This window comes from Musca autumnalis, unplaced genomic scaffold (assembly GCF_047663935.1).
Source record: "Musca autumnalis isolate F117 unplaced genomic scaffold, ASM4766393v1 scaffold_4, whole genome shotgun sequence".
Classification (NCBI taxonomy): domain Eukaryota; kingdom Metazoa; phylum Arthropoda; class Insecta; order Diptera; family Muscidae; genus Musca; species Musca autumnalis.
The window spans coordinates 134,876,518-134,896,740 of NW_027411977.1; the positions used below are offsets into that span (position 1 = coordinate 134,876,518).

The 20,223-nt window shown below is 32.8% G+C and overlaps 1 protein-coding gene across 4 annotated transcripts in view; it reads left to right on the plus strand.

Moving 5' to 3' along the window:
• bol (boule homolog, RNA binding protein) overlaps positions 1–20,223 on the plus strand; it is a 335,751-nt gene that overhangs the window by 296,819 nt on the left and 18,709 nt on the right. The gene's annotated exons all lie outside the window — the stretch shown is intronic.

Here is a 20,223-nt window from a genome sequence, read left to right on the forward strand (position 1 = left end):
AAACAATAGAATATTTAATAAAAAAACATTAAAGATAAGGAATGTCACAGAAACATAATGAAGAAAGAAGAAGATTAGAGAATTGATGCCATATGAAAATTTGACATTTTTTATTTTGAAAGGAAGAAAATAGAACAACAACCGTAAAAAACATTGTCATAATAGCATGGAACTGATTCCTTTAGGCAATATTTAAATAATATTTTGAAAATTGAATATGGTTATATGAAAGGCAAATTTAATAAGATTAATATGAGAGTTTTCTCATTCAGGTCTCTTACTTTTCTCTTTATGCCAAACATTTCTATGTATCATTAAACAATGAAACAACAAACATTTAAATTAACGTACGACAGTCACGAGATATTAGCCCTAAACAAGGTCGGCCATTTGGACTACATTTAACAGCAAACATAATAGATTTTTTCATTATTGTGATTTGAATTTCTTTGTATTTTAAATCACAATAATGTTATTGACAGCAAACATCAGTAGTGGGATTCTCTAACCCAGTTTTTGTTAACGAAAAATGCTTATAATTTCGGTAATTAACGAAATTTGTCGGTAAGTTAGCAACCAAAATAAAGTTATCGCAAAAATGTTGCGAACTTTTATTCACACTTTTCATTCATAATTTTGCGTTTTAATTTTACCGTTTTTTGTCGGTAACCCAAAAAGGCGTTTGAGAATCCCACTACTGGTGCGTTTATTGGTCGACCTTGTGCAGGCCTTGAGCTGGTCCTTCTGTGTTGCCAATTGCCGGAAATGACATTTAGCTAGCAAATCATAAAACTTTCACTTTAAAGTTGCGTACACACCCTCAATTTTGAATGACAATTTTTTTGCTAATTTTTTAATGTGAAAAATCCATGAAAAAGTTCGTGAATGCCTGATTACTGACAAACGTGAGCGACACTCAAAACTGTCTGTGTGTAACTAGCTTTAGAAAACATTAGGTGAACATATTTTTTCGAAACATTATGTCTGTTCCAGAACAGCAAGAATCGGCTAAGTCTTGAAACATAGTTTATTTTTATTACACAAATTTCGTTCAGCAAAAATATGGCGACCAACTGCACCGATCTTCTACTCTTTTACTCATATTTAGGTATGTCATTCTTTAAAACAACCCGTTAAAATTTTATCCTTCACCTGTTGCTTATAGCGCAATGAGGCTCATATTTATGCTCACACATTACATGACCCCGCCAACGTAATCGCTTAAATCAGCGACGACCAGATCAATAATACATGACGGTGCTCTTGAACCAAATTTAAATGAAAGGCGCTTACACCTGGTAAGTTTTTGTGGTTTCTGAAACTACAAAAAAAAAAAAACAAAAAAAAGCCTTTAAATAAATCGCGATTCAAGTTGACTTAAGAATATGTTGTATGAGGATTGACTTTTATGATATCTTCGTAGTTTTTACCGTTATTGAGATATACAGGCATGTTCTGGCATTCACCTCTGCACCTCGCGTGTATAGAACACACCTAAAGCTGTTCTGCAACACACTTTACACCTAGTTGGGGTGTATTCCTCACACTGTAATTTTGATGGCGAGAGCTGAGTGAATCCTTATTTTTTAAAGAAACTAATTGACATTTTCTACAAAAAACAGCTTTGGACTAAAATCTAATGTGTTTTCTATTAGCATTTAAAAAAATATTTAATTTTCTTAAGAAAATATGATTTAAAAATGTTTTTTCCTAAAGTACCAAATTCAACATGTACGCGCTCTTGTAGAAGTTGGTTTCTTTGTTTACTCTGTTTCGTAAACAATCAAACGAACAAAGCGTACATACCCACACACGCATGTGTATTCGTAGGTGCGCCAACGCAGACTGATATGTTTTCATTGTTAATGATATAGTTTGAAAGCTGTAATAAAGCTTTCCAAAGTTCTTTCGTGAAATATGAAAGCTCTTTTCACGTGAAACACAGAACATCAATTGCTTTCACAGGTGAAGTGCATGTGTGATGTGAAATGGATACACGGTGAATTCCAGAACATGCCCGATAGCAGTTCCCTTTCGATAGGACTTGCGGTTTCCAAACAACATCGTGAAAACCTAAAAAACCCTTAAAAATTTCAAATTGAATCGCGATTTATTTAAAAAGTGCTTTTCTCATCTATGAACATTAGATGATGTTTATCATTTGTTTTGTTCACTTACACTGTACGCGAAGGAGAAAAGCAAATACAAAATTAACTCAGTTAGATCCCGTTACCTACTGTCTTTGCAAAGAAGATCGTGCCTGGTTTAAATCGATACGTTTAACCAAGGTTCATTTAGTAAGGTTATTCAGAAAGCAAATTCAGACCCCAGTCTTCCCTTGATGTCAAAAGTTTTTGATGTGAAAAGTGTTAGTAACGAAAGAATAAAACTACGAGATATGGGGGCTGGTAGAAAAGTTTTTGGCCTGATAATGAAACCGCAAATATTTACTATTAGAAAAAGTTTTATTGTTTTCTAAAGTATACCCCAGCATGATTTATACACTTTTGCATGCGCTCAAGCCAATTGTAGAAGCACTTATTCCAATCCGAATAAGACTCCTCCAAAGCATGGGTTTTGAACACTCCAACAGGATGTTCTAGTGACGAAAATCGTTGATCACGACGGTTTTTCTTCATGTGCGGGTATACAAAGAAATCAGTGGATGGCCCGTCAGGGGTGTGCGGCGGATGACCCATAAATTCCCCGTTTTGTCAGATCAAAAAGGCACTGGTTTGAAGCGATGTGTGAGAGCTCACATTGCCATGGCGCACAATGATTCGCCTTCTCTTGTTCGTTTTTTGAATTCCTCTGAAGACTTTAGGCAAATAAATTTTGGTATAACACTAAAAATTTAACGTCTGACATTGCTCAAGCAGATTCGTCGCATCATGACCAGTTTTGTCAACGAAACAGGCGACCCCATTTGCTTCGAAGTGATTCTTCCATGCAAAATTTTCGTTGGACTTGGCTCGTCTTCGAAGACGCCCAGAGTCGATTGCTGTTTGGTTTCGGGCTCATACACCATCCGTGATGATCTTATAAACGTATTTTAAAGCACGCCTCTCCTATTTTTTTCAAGATTTCTTTGCACCAAACGACAAAAGCCTTTTTTGAGCGGTTGTCAACTTCTGCTGGATTCATCGAGAATAAACTCTTTTTTTCGGACAGGTGTTCATGTAATATCGAATGAATGGTGGTGGAACAAATGCCCATGGATGCCTCTATCTCACGGTATGTCACATGACGATCTTGCATTGTTAGTTCACGCACGGCATCAATGTTTTCTGGCACAAGGACCGTTTTTAGACGACCTTCACGACATTGGTAATTGAGCGAGCGTACAACGATTAATTTTATTGAAACAGTTTTTCGCAGTGCTATAGGATGGTGCTTCATCGCCATACAAAGTTTTAATTTCATCGATGAACACTTGTCGTGATACTCCACACTTCGAATGTTGTGGAAAATGATCGGAGAAAATGATCACAAGTAAATTCCATTTTTTTGTAAAGAGATTTTTTTCAAGTCACTGTAAACAGCGTACAACAAAGTTGTACGTCAAACCGCACTGAGTACGTTTAGGCTAAAAACTGTCAAACTTTCCACAGGAAATGTCAAATGGCGTCTGGCAAAACGTAGTGTTGCTAAGGCCAGAAACTTTTTTAGTAGCCCTCGTATTATTGACACAAATCAAATAAAGCAGTCATAAAAGTATACTTTTAGTTAAACTGAAATATTTTTGACAACAAGAGAGGACATCAGAGGGCAAAAAGATTGAACGAAAAAATTAGGCACGATCGTGACACACGTGTTTTGTGCGTGTTTTAATTTTACAAAAAAGCTTGAGTACACACGGCCCAACAATTTTTCGGCTAACGTGACAGGTAATACGGCTAAAGAATTGTTGCCTTACTGTTCTTAAGCCCATTAGTTGTTCTCCTGACCTTGCAAACATTCAATTGCGTCGATTGGATATGGTTTTTGGCTAGGTAGAACGCACCAGATTCCCTTCACCGTTAGTGCAGGACAATGTACTTGAACCATGAACATCATTCTGGTATCTTATTCAATTGAAAAATAAGAATTTGGCAACACCTTCCTTCCTAAAGGATAATTTTTAGGGGAATTGATATGTAGGCCGAGAATTTTTTAACACTGATGTTAGGGAGGAGTTTACCCATTAGTCCAAGCTTGGAAAGAGACCCGAAGGTTCTCTATAATGATACCAAATAAGTTGAAGAAGACAAGATGGCATCATAACGGTCGGCCTCATAGCACTCTGAACAAGATTGACTTAAAGATTTATTCACACCACGAATAGACTTGTTCGAACGATTCTATTCTCCAAATTGAGGAAAATATTGTTGACACCTCGTAGAGCGAAAATACATCAAGTCCAGGATTGATTGTGAAAAAAGCTTATAAAATAATCAAACACGCTCCCTGGTATTAAAGCTTGTGTCTTGAAAACTGCGAAGGTTACAAGAAATCAATAAACGGCGCACAGGGGTTCAGAATCATTTTTTCCTGGTTAAAACTCTGTAACTTTTGAACGGATAGAAATATTTTCATAATTCTTTTTTGTTCGACAGATAACAATTTCAGCTTTCCGACACATTAAAAGCGGGTGCAGAGGAATTCAAGGTTAACTATTTAAAAAAGGTCAAAATTCAAATAAACAAACAATAAAAACAAAAAAAGTAACAAAAATTTAAAAAAAAATCAAACAATTTTCTTTAAAAAATTTAAATTTTTTCCAAAATTGAAAAAAAAATACTTCTTGTAAAAACCCATATATTAAAAAAATCCATTTGTGTGAAAGAGCTATAACTTATATGGGAAACGGTATGGAAAACACACATTTTTAACCATGTAATTTCAAAAAATTTAAAAAAGTGTTAAAAGGGCAGAGCTTGACGGTTACAAAAGTATATATGGGCTCAAAGAGGATACTCTCGGACATCATTCTGTGAAAACAGAACTTTGTTCTAAGCTGTTCCCTAAAAGTTCTAGTCCACGAAACTTGGAATTTCACTAAAATTTAGAACCTGGGGAATAATAAAATAGCTCACTTGGTGTAAACGCTTCGGTAAATTCACAATATCTGTTACAGTTTCTGAGAAATAGCTGTTTCTTTCTCCAGAAATTTGCAAAAATTACGTATTTTCCAAAATTGGGAAGCATTTTTCGTCTTTAGGACCACGCCACGCCCTTTCACCATCCAATATTTTGATCTAATATTTTGTTTTCCTTAGTTTCAATATGTTTACTATCGAATCCCATATAGAAATTAACAATCGGTGGCAACAAAAAACAAAACAGGAAAATCGAGCTCTGAAGCTGATGTGAGCGTTCTTTGGCCGTTGGTTTCAAAGGTGTCGAAGCCCCTGCCATAAACGCCTTCCGAGGCTATCGGAAAAACGAAACATGATCCTGCAAAATGTTCCTCAAAGAGGTCAATGTCCCAACAAATTGGTGGTTGCGCTATCAACCAGGCCACATATAGACCCGATGCCAATAAGAGTCCTTCTGTGTGCGTCGAGTCATTTCTAGAGGACATATAGTACTAGTTTCATGTCGTACCATGGTTTAAAACCGCAATATTGCTTATCCCTGGTATCGAATTTTACCAACTCAGGGTTATTTATCTAGGGAATCAAAACAATATGATTCGATAGAATTTAAGTACGCCGTTTCCGGCAACTTAGGATGAACCCTCATGAATATCGCAATAGCATTACATGTGAATATAGCCCTAAAATGTCTCCGGTTCGCTCAAAGTTTCAACAGATTTTCTTCACCATATCAAATTTCTTTTTTCAAGCATTGCCACTTTACGGAGCCGATAGCCTTCTGCTGGTCTATGTATAAGATATCCGCGTCTGTGTGTCCCATTATGAATATTAAATCTTGAGTTCTCCTGTCCACACTGCTGTTTTTCCAGCTCGCCTACAATTTCATTCGGGAGTCTGTTTAAATTCTGAAGTGCATTTTTCTTTCTTCTTGGTGATCCGGGCATAGTAGGTAATGATATTTTAGTTTATAGGGTTGATAATGGCTACTAACAAGTCCTTGGGATGCGTAACGTTTCAACAGTTCCGGGCTACGATTATGCTTTCCCAATTTCATTTTGCTAGACCCTGGTTGAGATCATCTCTCATACTTCATAACCTTGACGTTCCTTCAATAAGGTAATATAAATGATTACTGAACCAGCGTACGCGTTCGTTTGGAATTTTCATTGCAAAAAGTTAGACGACATTGCTGTTTCGTTTCTTTTTCATTCGTGAGTAGAAACAAAACGAAACACATTGTAATCGTTTCCTTGTTGATTAAAACATCCATCGTACTATGTTCCAAGCTTGTTGATTTTAAGTTATTGCGTTCTTAAGTAAAATCATTACACCATCAAATGTGTCGGAATGTATTATTCATCATTTCAAACATCAAACGTTTGAAAGCGATTATTTTCATTCGTTCGCATACATATCAACTCGACAAAGCACGTACGAAGTACATTTTATTAATCGTACCGGTTTCGTACTTCTTCTTCAGTTGAAATGTTTGCGGGTTTGTTTTCATTTTGGATACGAAACGAATGAAAAGTTTCAGATAGGGTTTTGTTTGTAAGGGAATCGTTTCGATTGTTTGCGTTCACTGGATTGAATCATTTCTTGTAATAATCGTGACATGGAAAGTTTTTAATGGAATATAGTTCATAAGAGAAAACAATAAGAAAACGTTTTTACTCTCAGAGTATCATTCCAAAAGCCAATATTTATTATTTTATTTTAAGAACATAATACGTTATACATAAATATTTCTGATCACGCAATATTGCTATTTTTTGCTGAATGAAATTTTTAAGCAAAAGTTTGGAAGTTCTTTGTAAAGAACTTTCAATAGTTTGTGTTCACAGACAACAACCAACTATTGTGTCAACTGGAGTATGTACTTAAAAGCGAAGAACAACTTGAATATGAGTCTAAAATCGATGAATTTAACTTTTTGCAACCAAATAACCTGTTTCTTTTTTACAATCAATTGGCTTACAAAAATTCCTTTCTGAAAATTAAAGCAAATCCACCTACCCCAAATCTTTTACAGGCTATTATTGACAAAGTTTTTGAACACTAATATAAATTATTATAGGATTTGAAAATCAACTAACAACAAAACAAAAAGCGACAGCTATACTCGAATCTATTCAAACAAAAATTCTTAGAGAATTAAACAATAGAAACAAATAAAATCACTTCAATAGAAAAGAAAATTATACAACAAAATGAATATTATTTATTGATCAATTATTATATAAATGTACTTATATATTATACAACTACCCACACAACAACAAACTAACAAAATAATATACTATATATACATAACTATATATAACGAAAAACAAGAAATTGAAAACAAAACAAATAAAAAACAAACTATTTATAAAAAATATACATCTTAATATACATATTATATACATACTAAATAAATATATATAAATGAATAGAAAAACACATGAATAAAAACAAATATTATACTATTATTTAAAATAAGTCTTAAGGTGCATCTCAAAGAAAGTAAGAAGACAAAATTAAATAAAGGAAAAAAGCACAAAAAAATTAAAAAAAAAACTAAAGACAAAATAAAATATTTATATTAAAACAAAACAACTATATACAAAAATTATAAATGGCAAAATTAAACAAAAAAGGCATTAAAAATAAAAATCATTAAATGGAATTTTAACTCTTAAGTAAAACTAATAATAAAAACCAACAACAAGAAAGTTATAAAAACCTAAAACTAGGAAATTAACAATAAAAGAAAACTACATTTTTAAAATTATTCTTAAAAAAATACAAAACACAAAATCCCCCTCTTATTGATACTACATGATAAGTGAAAAAAATGTGAGAATAAAAAACATAATTTTTAAAAACTATAATAAACATTACAAACAATTAAACGTACTTACAAACAAACATACAAATACACAAAATTGTATTTACAAAAACATAAAAATAGTAATAATTTAAAAACAAAGCAAAAACTTAACATAACAGAAATAATATTTTTAACCTAAGAGATCTAAGTCTTAAGAACAACAAAAGAAAAACACAACAGCACAGTGGAAACTGTGAAAACAGAATATTAACAAACAAAAATATTTATTATTAAAAAATCAAAAAAAAAAAAATCTATAGTAAAAAATAAATAAAAATACAAAAACAAACTTTACAATAAATAATTATTTTAATGATTTTTTTATTTTTTGTATTTTCAAAACTATTTAAAACTTATTTCTTCCATATGACAAGGTCGAAGAAATACATATTGGCAAAGATTTGCCATCTGAAACAGATTTATATCTGTGAACTCCTGTTGGAACATTGCCACCAATTTGTATCCCCCGTTTACCCACCCCTATGTAAAACATAAAGATTTGGTAGTTAAAAAATTGTATAATTGTTTCACCGAATAAAAAGAAATCATTTTTTATGTATCACACCATATGCTTTTTCACATGTATGTTGTCACTTTGGGTATACTAATATACGGACCAGCTGATGTCATACATGTGAAAAAGCATATGGTGTGATATAGCCATAAGGTGTATTCATTTTAAAACATCGCACAATTCGAATATTAGTAGTTTGTGTGTGCCGTAGTGCCGATACATTTTTGATATAGCATTAGAAATAATATGACAAATAAACTGTAAGTGATGCTCAGGCCATTCCAAGGATGGTATTACATATCTAACACCCGACACGACGTAATAAAATACTCACCTCCAAAAAATGTTATTAGGAAACAAAGTGTACACAAAAGAAAACTGGAAATTCTCCCGTTTTACACAATTTGTGTATTTGTGGTATCACCAAAAGCATGGAACAAAGTCAATTCAAATGAATCTGATGACGATGATATTGTGTATGCTTCTAAGATTTGGTGGATGACCTTAACAAATATAATACAAATTGCAGAGTTTAATATTACACTGTGCAACACTGGAAATGCAAACAACTTCTAATGGGCATTTTCTGAAAGTACATATTGAGACTACAAAAACCTTAATTGGGTTTTGTGTTCCTAGATCGGGTTTAGATTTTATGGCCTCATCTAAACCGACCTAAAATGAGGCTTTTTTCCAGTGATCGGACCTTTATCTCCGAAACTAATAAGAATTTTGCTTTGCAGTCTTCAGCAATATTGTAGCCCTAAAGTAGTAGAACTTATGTGTCAAACAGATGAACTAGGAAAAGCTGCATCTAGCGCATCAAACTCGTTAAAATATAGAAAAGTTTACATAATTTCTGAAATTCTGGCAGTAACAACTAAGCTGTTGGGAGTTGAAGCAAGTAACCGTTCTAAAAATTTTCCAAATAATGTGGCCATCAATTCTTCAGAACATTCTGAAACTCTAAAATGGTTATTTCACTTTGTTTAAGGGGTATTTCATAACATACATACCTTTTACAAAACTTATTTCAAACAATGTTCACACAGGCTGTTTATTCTCATGTTGGGGATTTCAATGAATTATTGAAATATTTACCAAATTGTTGTTGAAAAATTTGCTATGAACAAGGCGATAGAGGCATTTTACAACAATATAATGTTCTGAAGAGTTGTGTATTACATTCCAGAGAATATTTTCCCAAAAGGTAACATTAAGAAGAATTTAACATTTTGGGTGATACGCTGCGAAACATACACAAATTATAGAATTTTTAGATATATTATAAAATTTGAGGCAATAAATGCAGTTTTTCGAGTTCACTATTCCTCCAAATATTTTCTTCTTGCTCTTATCTACAAGTTTGCTGCAGATGTCAAAACAAGATTCGTATTGGTTTCAGAGATACAGTCCCTATTTGTTTTAAAAATTCGATCTTTAACCATGTTTAGATGAGGCTATAAAAACGGAACCCGATCTAAGAAAACAAAACCCAAATATGGTTTTTGTTGGAGTTGTTTGCACGCGATTGGCTCAAAAATGTTGCACAGTGTTATTGTACAATTCTATGCCGTTTTTACTTAAAAATATATTCAAAAACTGCATAAAAACATTGCCTCCATTATCCGGGAAAATCGATTATCCGTAACGCCTCCGGTCCCGACCATCACGGATAATCGAGGTCCGACTGTATTTTTAACAGATTTTTAGATGCCAAACAAATTAACAAGTAAAAAAGTATCAGTCGTCTTTACCGAGAGAGATGTACACTCAGCCTATGTGAATTGAAACATTCATCTACGGACAGATCGAATGTATTTAGGATCTTTTCAGAATTTTTTGCCGTTTTTGGACATTTGAATTTGTCGACAAAAATTAGGATTAAAGTTCAAAAGTGTTGCGGACGAGGTACTTAAAGGAATAGACCGACATAGTCCATTATGGAAGTGAATCCTAATTTAGATTCATATCTTTTCGATAGATATCGCTCCCACTAGTCATTTCAGTGGAATCATGGACTTGTCTACGGGAAACATAATGTGACTGTGAACAGGACCACAACGAAATGCATCGGTTCTTCCAAAGGATCTTCGAACAGACCCTAAACTGCACTTAGGGGAGGTACCGTAAGGAGAAGATCGATATCGGCCATTTTAGTAGTTAGACTAAATTTGGACAAAATATTAGGAGGTCCAAATGGGTCTATCTTGTATTGCCACTAAACTTGAGTTGCGTTGTCAGTTGTGTGCGCGACTGAGACGAAATGTTGTACCATTAATGTCAACTCAACTGGGTGGTCGATAAACATGTTATCGATCAGTGTTTTTTCAAACTAGTGACCTCTATTCGCCAAAAAAAAAAAAAAAAAAACATTTTAAAAAGAATTGCGCTTTGTATAACTCTTTTGTGTATTCTGGACAATATTTTAATATTTTGGCTGAGTTTTCGAGCAAATTTGGAAAACAACTCAAGATTGGAATATAACCTGGCCATTGAATCTTCGGATCGTCAAGTTTTATTTGCTGTCCCAAAAAATGATAAGTTCGGTGGAATTATTTTTTGATGATGAAGAAAATGTACATGACATTGCATCTATTAGAAGAAATTTGAGGGACAAGTCGAATCCATTGGAATTGCCAACTGCACTGTAAGCTGATGATCATGTGGAAAGATCTGTATAATCAGTAAATTATTTCAGGTTTAAGGCGTATTTTCGATTGCCAAAGGATGCCGTAGTTTACGTTGTGGAAACGTTAAAGGATGACTTCAAAGTAAGTTACAGATCAACAGCAATACCCCCACTTTTAAAAGTGTGCGCAGCGTTGCGATTCTTTGAGGACGGAAGTTTCCAAAAGTCCCATGGCAATGATTTCAACAATTGCATGGCTCAATCTACATTGTCGAGAGTATTGAAGGAAGTTGTCCCCTTGATAGAGGACAAATTGTGTGTTTCGAAGTTGACAGAGCAGGAAAAAAGGCAAAATAAAAACCATTTTTATTCAAAAACGAAATTCCCTGGTGTAGTTGGCTATATAGATGGAGCACATGTGCACATTATGGGGGTCCAATGGAGGATGTTCGTCATTTGTACTTAAACTGAACCTACTGTATTTGTCACCAAATTCATTTGCAAAAGATTTGCTGCTGTCCGCTCCAAAGGCGATAAATTCACTTATTGTGATGGACCACCACCAGTGTCGTTGAAGTTTATTTTATTTTGAGGCATTTTCTTTTTCAACTTTGCTTTAAAGTGAATCCAGACTCTGCCACTCTTCAGGTGTTCGTGTTGGAGGTTCACCAAAACTCCCGAACTCCTCGGGCTAAGTTTGGATTTTCACTCAGTTTATCAATTAATATTTCGAACTGCTGCTTTGTCGTTATTTTCACCATATTGATACACAAAATTAATTAATGATGCAAAGAATCAATAATTGTTAACAAAATGTTTATTTTTCCTTCTATTTTACTTCTTGTTTCTTCGAAAATGTTCACTGCAACTGAAAATTGGTGGTTGCTGAAAAACAGCCGCTTCGTCAACTGAGATTCGCAACTTCAGTTGAGAGTTGCCATACGTGGATCAATTTTGACAAGTTTAGTGGCAATGCAAGATAGACCCATAAGTTTTGACAAAATATGACGAAGGCCAAATTTTGGACCAAATCGGTTGATCAGCTCGAGAGTTATCGAGCTCTTCAACCACTACATATGGTGCCACAGGGGTTTTATACACCTTTCGGTCTATATCAAGCACTGTTACAACAAAAACAACAACAACCGGCGCACGCAGGGAGTTTCTGATTTGTCCGTGCTTTGCACATCGTAATAGTTCATCCAAGCATGTATTAGGTTGGAATATGGACTATATCGGTCCCGTCCTTGGAGCACCTCCCACAAAATTTGGGAAAAGTGCAGATTGAGGACTCATCTTAGATCTAGTTGAAATTTTTTGCAGAAGATTGTTTTCACGATCCCTATTACAACGGTACAATTTTTTCCGGAGTAAGTTTATACTTCCTGAGGAAATAGCCCAAAGTCTCCAAAAAACCCTGCCGACGGGTACTAAAGCGGCTACAGTGCAAACTTTTTTCAAAAATTTCTTTCAAAACTTTGTTTAAAATAAACTAATATTTCTCTATGAATAAGATTACTTACGTCTCCTGCAGATTCCAAACTAGTAATACAAAATCAATAACAATAGTTACGGCACACAATAATTATGTGTTTACTTCGTTTTTGGTCAGAGGCTGAGGGTATATCTCCGTCGGCACAGCTAACTTATACTTTCTTACTTGTTTTTATTTGATTTGTACTGACGAGTATCTCAGCTTTGGTTGCATTCGTTTCAACAATGAAGATATGTTCCTAATTACTTTACCAAAATTGGTGAAATGATTGTGATGTTAAAAAGACTCTGGGATATCCCAATTTATGCAATTTTATTCCCATGCCAGATATTTCTGCTTCTGTTGGATATATCCCGGCTTGATAATCAAACTAAACAATCTGAGCTTTAAATTAATACAAAATTTGGCATTTACGGTAAAATATTATATTTTAAAGTTTTTACTTTCATGACAAATACTTCTGCTTCTATTTGGTGTATTTACGATTAATCAAGAAGACCAGCAGAGCTTTCAACCAGTACCAAGTAGATGTCGGCAGAAGTCAAATATAAAAATAAATATTTATTATTTTGGTACAAAAGCCAGATAGGTGAAAACTTTAGTATCTCCCTAAAAAATGTTTACGAGTGAAAAGCAGGGGTAGTGGTGTAGGGTATTACATAGTCGGCCCCGTCCCAACTATATCCTTTTCTCACTTGTTTTTTTTTCATGATAAGATATTTTCCAAGGAAAATTTTTAAAATCATTTTTAGGTTCAGATCGTTCTATGTTGAACAGTGGCTAAGGACATATTACGTCAAGGGAAACCAAAAGATTTAAGCGGGCTGTGTATGTGTGTATGTATTTCCCATAGAAAGGTTCTTTTTTTTCTTTTAATTGGTTCTCTTTTATTTCAACACTTTTAAGGTTTTGTATGCTTGTGAATGAAATTATGGAAAATAAGCAAAAATACGTCAGTATGCGTGTACGTTTACTGAAAATTTGTACAAATTGTTACTGGATGTTTTTCGTTTACTCTACATAACAATGCAAAATACATTAGTCGCTTACAAGAAGTTACTGGACTTGTACAAATTATTGAGTAAACGAACACACCTAGTATTTTTACGAGTGAATCCCTAAAGTATGCAATACATTTAGTTACACATACAATAAGTGCAGTTAACTCAACGTAACACAAAATCGTCACGTTCACATTATTGGAATACATAATGGCTGACTACTGCTTATAGCCAATTTTCACGATATGCTATTTTACATATGTACACAAATGGCCAAAATAATAAGTATATCATAGTCCCGGGCCACACTAGAATAATTTCATTGAAACTTTAACATGAAATTATCTGGTATGTGATGAATTTCGAATCGATTTGGTATGAAAACGATTTGTCCAAAACGAGTGAATTGTATTTAGATGTGATGGGAACCGCATCGAATTTCAATTCCACGTTGTTTCAATTTCATTGAATTCCCACATGCAAAAAACGGACTAGTGATCGAGAATCTCCAGCTGAAAGTGACATAAAAGACTTTGTTGTGGCGAAGGCAAAAGCCGAAGTAAAATTTAATGGAAAATAAAATAAATGTGTGTTCTTATTTAAATTGGCCTATGTATATGAGAGCTTAGTGAGGAAATTCTTGTGCTATTACATGATGAGAACTTCAAACAGCGCATAACAACATATTAAGCGGGTGTCTTCACCAATTTGGAGAAAACACAAATGTTAAAAGTAGATTATTTGTTCTGTGCTTTTTTTATCAAAATATAAAATATTTTGTTAACAAAATATTCCAAAAATAAGGAAAATAAATGTTAATTTGTCTTTTTATTCCTGTTCTTACATTTCAAACTTTTGCTCATAAAAAATCTATCCAAATTTATTACATCGTTTTTAAATCGACCACAAAAATATGACCGTTTTCAAAACGAGAAAAATAAACGATTTTCGGATTGCATCACACGTCTTTTTGATCAATTTTTCCATAGAACAAAATGGAATATGAAACCGATATCGAAAACAATTCGATGACAGAAAATGTGCATGCATCACACCAACAGTCGTTTTTGACTCGTTTTGAGCTCGAAATCGATTTTCATCACATACCTGTATGAGTCTCTAGATTGACTTCCATGGTAGAGTAAAATCATGAAATTGCTGGAATGGGGAATTCAGCCTAGGAACACCTAATTTCATGAAATTTACTCTAGTGTGGACCGGGACATAGTTTATGTTTGATGTTGGTGTTTCACTATCACTTTTTTCTCTAGAAAGATGTGGGCTGCGTTACATTTCGAAACTTATATTTGTAACCAATAATGCAACAAGCAATAAAAAAACCGAAAAAAAATTGTCTGTGTAATTTTTGTCTAAATGCCCTAAATTTGGTTGGCAAAAAAAAATAAGTACATTTTGGATTTTTTATTATTTACCTATAATCGAGTAAATTTTAATAAAGGTTGGTTATTAATTTAACTGTGCTAATAATATTAAACAAAAATAACAATTAATTGATGGATGGGTCGAAATAATCACTATTGTTCTGAAGAGAGGAAATTGGCTTCAAAATTAAGAAATGAAGGGAAAAAAATCTTCAATAATAGCCGGTGGGTTTTGTCTAAAACACATTGAAACCTAAATGAAGCTGAAGAAACACGGTATAGGGCTAAAAAGACAACAAAAAACAAACGATAGTCCCATTGTTGCTCACGCTAAAGGGACCTATTAATTTCATATTGGGTAATTACTGTTGCCATAGCTAATGTTATATTCACCCGAATAGCTGGGAGAATCCTAGGGGCTACCAAATTACCAGAAATATTACTGTTTCAAAAAAAATTGTTGACAAGGTCCTCCTTCGCTAACAAACATATAGGTTGGTCCGGAAAAACGTACATAAAAGAAATTGGGGAAATTTCTTCGAGGGCAATGAAATGAAAAAAAAAAATAAAATTAATTTATTCGGTAATAATTACGCAAGATGAATTTTAATCTCAAGGGAAAGGAATTTAATATAATGGCTGATTTGTTTTCCTGATTGTTTGATTTATTTCCTGATTGAGGCTGATTGATTTTCCTGGTGTGGTCTTTATCCAATATATCATATTACAGATTCTGGGACCCATTCCCAATGCAAAAACATATTGGACAACACAATGTTGCTACAAACAGAAGAAAACATGCTTTCTATATGGGTTTTTTTTAGCAGAACAACGGTCCACAATATGCATCCACATATGTCAAGGATTGGTTCCTGGACAATATAATGAAGTTACTTGACTCGATTTTTTACAAAAAATGTGGTATTAAATAACTTTTTAAAATTACAGCAAACTTCTAAACAATATGCCAAAAAGAATACAAAAAGTATTTCAAAATAAAAGTGGAAGCACAAAATATTAATAATATAAACATCCTAAATTACAATCTATCCAAAGCAATTGAATATACTAATATTAATTAACAATTTCCAAAATGTATTTATTATTTTGTCCATCGATTTTTATGCATTTTTTCCTTAATATCGCATTTAGAAGTTTGTTTATCTTGAAGATCTACACCAAAGTTATTTTTAAGTGTCATTTTTGTTGCAAAGCTTAAATTTAAACTGAGCTTTGTTTTACCGTGGATACATTTCCTGAACGAAAAATATTGATACTAATGTTTGTACTTATTATATTGGCCATATGTGTATATGTTGTCACTTTTTGGCATTTTGTATACAAAAAGTGATAAAAAAATAAGTGTTTTTTTTTTATTTTGAAGACATAAGCTTAGTTTGCTTTGTGTAAGAACCAAACCGATGTTTAATTAGATAAAAATTGCCAATTACATTGAAAATATGCCAAACAAATAAAGTATTTTCCTGAAAAAGTATTGTAGTCTAAATGTCCAATGTTGGGTATTTGAGACATTTATAAAAAATATGCAACCGGTAGATAAATTGTGCTTTGACACATTGTAAACAGTGTTTGATACGTCTACAATACCCCTTAACAATGCCAAGCATGTTCCGATTCAGTCTTGAAGTCAGATAATGTTTTCATTGTGAATAATTTGATAGACTGCTCTACCAAGAGTTGTTTTACGAATTTTATTTTCCAAATATCATCAAAAAAGCTCTATTCAAACATGTTCTAATATAAAACTAGTAATTTTATTTCTAAATTCTCCGAAGAATACCAAATGCTTATTTTATTAAAAATGTTTTTCAAGTATTGAGTTTCATAATTTATTTAACTTCAACATGAGTACTTAATGTATTCTAATCATTAGTTCTTAACATACTCTTCTTCAGTTCTAGTGAAACAATAATTTAACTACCAATTCTTAACAAGAAAAAATTATACAAAATGTTTGTAGCTAAAAATTGGGCATTTGGTTACAAGAAACAAAAAAAAAGCAAAGAAAAGAGTGTTTTAAACAAACTCAAACGACTCAAAATAGTTATTGTATTTTTCAATAAAAATAATTAAAAAATACAAAAAAAAAATATAGAATATAATTACAATGAAAGTAAACTTTAATAATAATGCTCTTCAATAAGAACGAGAAACAATGCAATTTTTGCTAGTATATTTGTTGTTTTTATTATAAGGAACGGAAAATAAAAAAACCGAACAAAAATAATATTGTATAAGAAAAAAAGCAATAATATATTTATATACATATATACAATATACATGTATGTATATGTATTTCATTTAGATTATACACATATGAAAAAAGGAATATGAAGTAACGAATAATAAGACTTTTTTTTAAAGAACAAATAATTCCACCATTTGTTAAAATCATCACAGAAATGACAAGATGATGAATTTAAAGTGAATTGTAGTAGTACGTCTAGATTATGCCTGTTCCAGAACCTGCAAGAAGCTACTATTTTTTACTACGATAACAAATTTTCCTTTACGATATCGAACAAATAGTAGCTTCCTGCAGTACTGGAACAGACCAATTATTTTAATGTTGTGAATGACAAATTCAAGGTTAAGGAATCGGCCTACTTTTTATTGGATAAAATATTGGAACACATGGCCAATTCTTCTCAAACAATTTGAAACCATAGTCAATGGAATCACCACCAAACTTTTGTGTTTTGAAAAATATTTCATTCCTTTTTCGTTTTCAATCAAACAAAAATCTTTAACAAAAACAGAAGTTTAACAATAGGTCTGTTCAATAACAAGTAAAGTACTTGCAAGTTCTTGTAAGTACTTCTCATTTACTAAACAAGTTTGTTATCGAACAGCATTTTAAAAAGTTGGTAAAATTTTTTTTTGTTATCGAACAGTCCTATATTTCGAACGAATTGTGTAATGAGATTAGTAAAAACATACTTTTATGCAGTTGCTTCATTTTGGAAATGCATTTGGCTGTTAATGCGGTTATGTTTTAGAAAGCGCGTCTTGAAGCAATGAGAGATCTCGATAGCAGTATGCAGATACATATGGTTTCTTCATACATATTAACTGTGCTTTGTAATCGATATTTGCAACCGACGACAGGTAAATTTTTACTGGATTTTTAAGTTAGTTTACACAACAATTATTTCATTACTTCTAGCCACAAATGACCATCGCATTTGGTTGTACAATAAGTGCAATATTTGTACTCCATAATATTGTTTTGCCAAAATCATTACAATCTGTCTTAAATTATTGTTGCTCTTTTTTGTGCCATTCAATCATAGTATATATTCTTTTTCCCCCATGGAAAATCAATCAAACTATGGTATTTCTTTTTTATGGTATTTATTTTCTAATCGATAGTCCATTAGGGCTGTAGAATTTACTGCAAATTATTTTATAACAAGAAAATCCCATCTCTTAGGCCTTAATGAAAGGTCCGTTTGAGTCTTTTTTTTAAGCTTAATAAAGTTGTGGAGAAAATAAACTTAAGTCCCCTTTTGAAATATCTATACGAACATAGCTTTTGCACCAATACATAGCAAATGGAAGCAATAAAAAATAAATACATAATCGATGAGGACTATGAAGAAAAAAGATGTTGGCACTCGGGGGAACCAAGTATAAATCTTGTGTAAATAACTTTGTTTGGAAACACAACAGAAAATAACTTTTGTATCAACAACAAAACGCCCTATGGTACGGGAATCCATTACTGCAAAGGATGGCATAGTGATTGATTACAGTCACCTTTTAACAAGAGTTATTTTAAGGAGGAGGGGAAATTCAAAAGCAATGGATGCTGGGGTGGGTGACTTTCCGAAGTTATTTTTACAAATTTTCTTCACTTAACTCAATGTGTAGATAACATTTGCAAGGATTGGAGGAGGAAGGGGATTGAATGTTGGATATACATACGAGTATATATATGCCGCATATGGGTCTGAGATTACTGACTGATGACATGTCATCCTGAATGTGTAAGAAAACAAAATAATGACTATAATCAAATTTAGGCTTTTTGTAATAATTTTATATTTCCTACTAATCGATAAAGGAGAAAATGTGTAACATTATACTCCTTGGGGGTTTAGAAAAACATTAAGTTTGATTGTGTTTAAGAGTGAGTACTATCTATTTAGGTTAAAGTTAATATAGAATTTAATATTCTACATAGTATTCAATTTCCATTTTAAAAAAATATAAGAAAAATATAGTGATTAGTACAGACAACATCTTGTCCCTCTTATCTTATTTGTTATCTTAAACAACTTATTACATAACCTCGAGCCAAGCAATACAATAGAATTTACAAACTTCCGAGTATATTGCGATTGTTCTCTATAGCCTTAAAAGCGCCGCAACTAAAATACGGTCTAGATTATCGACTTGTGGAATCGAAATTGTCTATATTTCAGTTTTCTTTAATGATAAATGTATATCCCTTCCGAAAAATTTCTTTTTGAACAATGTTTTTAAAATTCAGTCATAATATCAAGCAACAACAGCAAAGATAAAGACTGGGTTTGAGAATCTTCAAATAACCTCTGAGTATAGCCCTCCATGCACCACAATAAAATCCATTGACTATAAGCAACTTATAAGAAGACACGACTCCTAATTTATACTGGCTGGAGATTTTAACGCCAAAAACACTTTTTGGGTGCCCCGATTGAATACTCCAAAAGGCAACGAACTCTATAAATCAATTCTAGAAACAGGATGTTAATTTTTATCCATTGCGAGTCCAACATATTGGCACACAGTTCGAAATAAAATTCCAGATTTAATAGATTTCTTTATTATTCAAAAAATGTTAGTCATTTATTAATATGGAAAGAAATCTTGATTTTAACTCTGATAACACTGTGCAAAATTTTTAAGGTAATCTTGTACAAACAATTTTAGCTGAAGATTTTTTGAAAGTACAGACCCAAACGACAAAAACCCTAGTTGGGGTTTTTGTGGCCCCATTTAAACATGGTTAAATATTGACTTTTTAAAGCTATTCGGCCTCAAATGAGTACCTAGGGTCGGAGACACAACCACCATAGGGGAGGTACCCCGCCCCCCTGCGAAATTCAATAAAATATATGTAACATGTTTTCACCACAGGCCCTCCCTGTACATTCTCTGAAATTTTCAGGAAAATCGTTTAGGTAGTTTTGGATATATAACATTTTTAAAAACATTTAAAAAGTGGTCGTGCTAAAGTATAG